We start from the raw sequence: 7,500 nt of genomic DNA on the forward strand, positions 1-7,500 counted from the left end.
ACAAAAATCAGAAATAGAGATCAAATTAATCACTAACCTTTGATGATCTTCATCAGATGACACTCATAGGACTTCATGTTACACAATACATGTATGTTTTGTTCGATAAAGTTCATATTTATATTTTTAAAAATCCCAGTTTGCATTGGTGCGTTATTGTTCAGTGGTGTTGTGCCTCGAAAACATCCTGCGAATTTGCAGAGAGCCACATCAATTTACAGATATACTCATAATAAACATTGATAAAAGATACAAGTGTTATGCATGGAATTACAGATATGCTTCTCCTTAATGCAACCAGCTGTGTCAGATTTCAAAAAGGCTTTACGGAAAAAGCAAAGCATGCAATAACCTGAGTACGGCGCTCAGACTACAACAAAAGCAATGCAGATTCCGGCCATGGTTGTGGAGTCAGTAAGTCAGAAATAGCATGATAAATAATCACTTACCTTTGATGATCTTCATCAGAATGCACACCCAGGAATCCCAGTTCCACAATAAATGTTTGATTTGTTCGATAAAGCTAATCATTTACGTCCAAATACCTCCATTTGTTAGCGCGTTTGGTAAACAAATCCAAACTCACGACGCGCAAGTCCAGAACGAAACGTCGGACGAAAAGTCCTAAAAGTTACATTACAGGTCGTAGAAACATGTCAAACTAATTATAGAATCAATTTTTAGGATGTTTTTTTATCATGAATATTCAATAATGTTCCAATTCCTTTGTCTGTAGAAATGCAATGGAAAGCAAGCTAACTTTCACATGACCGCGCGTGGTCAGCTCATGGCTCTCTGGCAGACCTCTGACTCATTCCCCTCTCATTCCACCCTCCTTCACAGTAGACGCCTCAAAACAGGTTCTAAAGACTGTTGACATCTAGTGGAAGCCTTAGGAAGTGCAATATGACCCCATAGACGCTGTGTTTCCGATGGGGGCGGAGTTGAAAAACTACAAACCTCAGATTTCCCACTTCCTGGTTGGATTTTTTTCTCAGGTTTCTGCCAAATGAGTTCTGTTACACTCACAGACATCAATCAAACAGTTTTAGAAACGGCAGAGTGTTTTCTATCCAATACTACTAATAGTATGCATATATTAGCACCTGGGACTGAGTAGCAGGCAGTTTACTCTGGGCACGCCTTTCATCTGAACGAGAAAATGCTGCCCCCTAGCCCAATTAGCCTGGGACTTCACTGTGCAGCATACGGGTGGTATTTCCAGACAGAATACATGTCATTCATCTACTTACATTATTGTTATTATTTATGTTGTTGTTATTTTTTATTTTATTAATTTAGTTATTAATCTATAAGTATTCATTTTATTCATATCACAGTATTAATATGATTCATATTCATGGTATTAATATGATTCATATTCATGGTATTAATATGATTCATATTCACAATATTAAAATGATTCATATTCATGGTATTAAAATGATTCATATTCATGGTATTAAAATGATTCATATTCATGGTATTTATATTATTCATATCACAGTATTAATATGATTCATATTCATGGTATTAATATGATTCATATTCACAATATTAAAATGATTCATATTCATGGTATTAAAATGATTCATATTCATGGTATTAATATGATTCATATTCATGGTATTAATATGATTCATATTCACAATATTAAAATGATTCATATTCATGGTATTAATATGATTCATGTTCGTGGTATTAATATGATTCATGTTCGTGGTATTAATATGATTCATGTTCGTGGTATTAATATGATTCATGTTCGTGGTATTAATATGATTCATATTCATGGTATTAATATGATTCATGTTCGTGGTATTAATATGATTCATGTTCGTGGTATTAATATGATTCATATTCGTGGTATTAATATGATTCATATTCATGGTATTTATATGATTCATGTTCGTGGTATTTATATGATTCATGTTCGTGGTATTAATATGATTCATGTTCGTGGTATTTATATGATTCATGTTCGTGGTATTAATATGATTCATATTCATGGTATTAATATGATTCATGTTCGTGGTATTAATATGATTCATGTTCGTGGTATTAATATGATTCATGTTCATGGTATTAATAGGATTCATATTCACAATATTAAAATGATTCATAGTCATGGTATTAATATGATTCATGTTCGTGGTATTAATATGATTCATGTTCGTGGTATTAATATGATTCATATTCATGGTATTAATATGATTCATGTTCGTGGTATTATCATAATTGCTATTATTACCATAACTAGTATCATCACAATTACTATTCTGACGATTATCATAATTCTTCCTATTAACATCGCTGTGTTATTACATCTCCTCTCCGTCGGCGTGACTAGGCCCTTTTCTAACCCACGTTGAGGAACAGTGACTGAGCAGAATGTCAGAGCTGTAATTAGTGTGTAAACGCACTCTGACCCACACCAGTTAGGAAATGCCACAATGTTTATGTGGGCGCTGTATAGCTGTTAATAAACCCAGGACATGTTAACCCCGATACATTACTCTCTCTCTCTCTCTCTCTCTCTCTCTCTCTCTCTCTCTCTCTCTGTCTCTCTCTCTCTCTCTGTCTCTCTCTCTCTCTCTCTCTCTCTCCCCCCCCCCTCTCTCTCTCTCTCTCTCTCTCATACACACTGAAGCTATTGGATGCCTTAGAATAGCCTGGGCCCTGGCCCTAGCTAATAACATTAAAGATGCCTTATAACAGCCCTGTAATGACTCGTCCTATCTAGCTACGTTAAAGACATGCTCTACAACAGATCTGTAATGACTAGTCCTAGCTAGCTACGTTATAGACATGCTCTACAACAGATCTGTAATGACTCGTCCTAGCTAGCTACGTTATAGACATGCTCTACAACAGATCTGTAATGACTCGTCCTAGCTAGCTACGTTATAGACATGCTATACAACAGGTCTGTAATGACTCGTCCTAGCTAGCTACGTTATAGACATGCTCTACAACAGGTCTGTAATGACTCGTCCTAGCTAGCTACGTTATAGACATGCTCTACAACAGGTCTGTAATGACTCGTCCTAGCTAGGTACGTTAAAGACATGCTCTACAACAGGTCTGTAATGACTCGTCCTAGCTAGCTACGTTATAGACATGCTCTACAACAGATCTGTAATGACTCGTCCTAGCTAGCTACGTTATAGACATGCTCTATAACAGCTCTGTAGTAACTCACTCCCTCAATCACTCACTCACTCACTCACTCACTCCCTCACTCACTCACTCACTCACACACACACACACACACACACACACACACACACACACACACACACACACACACACACACACACACACACACACACACACACACACACACACACACTTCCTCTGCATCACATCCACGTCCCCCTGACAAATATAAGTCATGTTATCATCCCCCTAAATTGAGTTCACTTGACTTTGTCTGCGTGTGTCTCCCACGCTGTTATAAAATCAAGGCGGGGCCCAGTGCCAGCCCAGTCATGGGTCAGCATGTAGGGCATCTAGAGATATATGGCTGGTGAGAAATCTGTATGAGCTGCAGGTCAGACTTCACAGGACCTCAGATATACACACTGTTTTGATACGCTCCCTGGCTTTGATCTGTTGAGAGAGAGAGGAAGGAAGGAGAGAGAGGAAGGAGGGAGAGAGGAAGGAGAGAGAGAGAGAGGGAGAGAGAGGAGGGAAGGAGAGAGAGAGGAAGGAGAGAGAGAGAGAGAGAGAGAGAGAGAGAGAGAGAGAGAGAGAGAGGAAGGAGAGAGAGAGAGAGAGAGAGAAAGAAGAGAGAGAGCGAGAGAGAGGAAGGAGAGACAGAGAGAGAGAGAGAGAGAGAGAGAGAGAGAGAGAGGGAGAGAGAGAGAGAGAGAGAGAGAGAGAGAGAGAGAGAGAGAGAGAGAAAGAGAGAGAGAGAGAGAGGAGAGAGAAGGAGAGAGAGAGAGAGGTTAATATTTATGTCTTCTCTGTTTCCACTGCTAAGGGTTAACACATTGGAGAAGTTAGACTTTTTTTTTATTGTGTATTGCATTTTTATGCCTGGCAATAGGTAGTATTATATATGGATATATCTATGTTCTACTGCCACTTAGCTTCGTTCTGATTCGCTTGTATAGTTCCCTTTCTGTTGTATCACGCTACACAGACTAAGCTATTTAAACATGCCATAATTGCAATGCAAATTTCAATAAACAATCGTCTCTAGAAGTCAGGGTGTTACATGTTCTTTTTCCAGTGAATTCTCCCACGCAACCGTTCATGTATTGAACAGCCAGATGTCTTAACTAGAATCGTTTCTCTACGACGCGTTTGATAAAAAAAACAGAGAAACACAACAGTGTCGAGGGGGAGAAATCTTATGGAGCTAAAAAAGACAAACCACATACTGGAAATCATATTGTGTTTAGGAGGAAATGAGTTGTGCCAAAACGGTGGAAAAAAATAAAAAATATCTGTCTCTACTTGTTCAGATTTAAAACCTTCAAATTTACACCTTATTTCAATTTTCTCAGCCGAGCGCAGAAGTGCAAATAGCTTATTGGGGGGATGAGATTAATGCTGAAAGCCGAGGTGAGGACATAAATCCAACGCGCTGGGTAGAATGGCCCAAACGGAGCCCTATTCACTATTACAGTGGCACCTGGGCCCTACGGGGCTCTGGTTAAAAGTAGTTCACTATCTAGGGAATAAGGTTCCATTTGGAACTTGGACTGGGGGGACCGTGGGTGTAGAGGAGGAGGAGTGGTGTGATGATTATCAACCTGGATCAGGACTCCATTCAGCACCCGGTTACAGCTTAACATGCCGTCTGAGAGAGAGAGAGAGAGAGAGAGACAGAGAGAGAGGGAGAGAGAGGAGAGAGAGAGAGAGAGAGAGAGGGGAGAGAGAGAGAGGGAGAGAGGGAGAGGGAGAGAGAGAGAGAGAGAGAGAGAGACAGAGAGAGAGAGAGAGAGAGAGAGAGACAGAGAGAGAGAGAGAGAGAGAGAGAGAGAGAGAGAGAGAGAGAGAGAGAGAGAGAGAGAGAGAGAGAGAGAGAGAGAGAGAGAGAGAGAGGGAGCGAGAGAGAACATTAGAGTCAAGCCCATAATATATCCAGCCGTACACTGTGACTACATGTTATAGTTCATGAAGCACATTAGCACGGCAGTATATCCTCGTATCCTGGGCTGCATCCATTCAAAAACGGGGGGGATTTCAATTTAAATGCACATTTTTCATGAAGATAAATATGACATGCGTCCTAATTTCCCTGAAGTAAATATTACCATTAAGGTGGGGGGTGGGGGTGAGGGAGGGAGGGGGGGGGGGGGGCATAGCTGAGGGATGACATGACCAGAGAGGGGAGAAACTAGTATCATTCTCCATTTTGCATGGTAAGTGGTGAACCTCTTGGCCTATCAGGTAACAAATTGAATGTTTAATCTGCCTCCCCGTGTAGACGGTCGGGACGGTGGCGGAGTAAGCGGCCGCCGTCTTCTTCTTCTTCTTCTTCTCTGTAAATTGAGAGTCCTCCAGTGACTGCCACAACCTCGTGGAGTATCTGAGATTTTGTCTAGAGGGGCCCGATGGAGAACGTCATTAGAAGCTTTGTCAGCTTGCTCGGGCTCAGTCTTATGAAAATTGCATTTTAGCAAAAACCCGAAGGGGTAAACTCTAAAAATATGATAACCGGTGGAGAATGTTGGCGTTTGCCTCTACTAAATACTCAGCGTCTGATATTTAGATATAAACCTGTTTTTTCCCCTGTGTGATTTCTCCTTTATTTAAGGATAGTTGGATGGAGAATTCTGCGCTCCCAAAGGTGTCACAAAGGCATCTTCTGTTGTGATGTCATCCGTTGTGATGTCATCCGTTGTGATGTCATCTGTTGTGATGTCATCTGTTGTGATGTCATCCGTACAGCACGTTTCATATTTTCACAACGTTTCAGCTCTCTCTATGCGTCACACTCTCTGTGTTGTCGGCTGCTGGGTGACATGTTCTGGCTGTCTGTGAGGTTCCCACTATACAGTGAAGACGTTAAGTCAGATCCCACAAGGACTCTTCTGTGTCACTAAGAGTGGATACACATTACCGGCCTTATCTGAAGACCTTCCAGGAGATGACACTGTTATATATGGTGGTAATACATTTTTTATATTACAATAAAATAAAACCTTATTACAAGTTTATGTATATATCATTCTACATAAACTCTCCGGTGTAAAGCAGTTTCTCTCTTTTATTTATAGCTTTGGGTTGTCTTTTAACGATACGATCCCTTTAGCCATTAGTGAACCTGTGTGTAAGTCGTGCTGTAGCTTTGGGTTGTCTTTTAACGATACGATCCCTTTAGCCGTTAGTGAACCTGTGTGTAAGTCGTGCTGTAGCTTTGGGTTGTCTTTTAACGATACGATCCCTTTAGCCGTTAGTGAACCTGTGTGTAAGTCGTGCTGTAGCTTTGGGTTGTCTTTTAACGATACGATCCCTTTAGCCGTTAGTGAACCTGTGTGTAAGTCGTGCTGTAGCTTTGGGTTGTCTTTTAACGATACGATCCCTTTAGCCGTTAGTGAACCTGTGTGTAAGTCGTGCTGTAGCTTTGGGTTGTCTTTTAACGATACGATCCCTTTAGCCGCTAGTGAACCTGTGTGTAAGTCGTGCTGTAGTAAAGGTCAACAGCATCTTCCAACCTCTCCCCTCCACCTCTGTCGCATGTCCTGTCCAATCAGCTGACGCCTTATTAACGTCATCCCATGTCAAATGAGGGTGTGTTCATTCCACCAAAAGGTTTCCCTTTTTTTATTCATTTAAAAGTCGCTGCCCTCTGCTCGCCGGGCAAGATGACACCACAAAGCATTTTGATGAAGGATTTTATACATGAAGACATGTTCATTATCTCAGCTCCTTGGTGATTTCCCATGGATCGGCTGGGCTACTGACCCACAGCTGTGCCTCATGACCTGAGTCCCAAATGACACTGCAAAAAAAGCATTGTACATAGGAAACAATATTTAGCTTTTGTCTCTCTCTCTCTCTCTCTCTCTCTCTCGCTCTCTCTCAATCTTGCTCTATCTCTCTGTATCCTCCCTCCTCTCTCTCTCTCTCTCTCCCCTTCTCAGTCTCTCTCTCTCCCTCTGTCTCTCTCTGTCTCTCTCTGTCTCTCTCTGTCTCTCTCTCTCCCCTTCTCAGTCTCTCTCTCTCCCTCTGTCTCTCTCTGTCTCTCTCTGTCTCTCTCTGTCTCTCTCTCTCCCCTTCTCAGTCTCTCTCTCTCCCTCTGTCTCTGTCTGTCTCTCTCTCCCTCTCTCTCTCTCTCTCTCTCTCTCCCTCCTCTGTCTCTCTCTCTCTCCCCTCTCACTCTCTCACCTCTCTCCTCCCTCTCTCTCTCTCTCTCTCCCTCCTCTGTCTCTCTCTCTCTCCCCTCTCACTCTCTCACCTCTCTCCTCCCTCTCTCTCTCTCTCTCTCCCTCCTCTGTCTCTCTCTCTCTCCCCTCTCACTCTCTCACCTCTCTCCTCCCTCTC

The sequence above is a fragment of the Oncorhynchus mykiss genome, chromosome 1, assembly GCF_013265735.2.
Source record: "Oncorhynchus mykiss isolate Arlee chromosome 1, USDA_OmykA_1.1, whole genome shotgun sequence".
NCBI classification, from domain to species: Eukaryota; Metazoa; Chordata; class Actinopteri; order Salmoniformes; family Salmonidae; genus Oncorhynchus; species Oncorhynchus mykiss.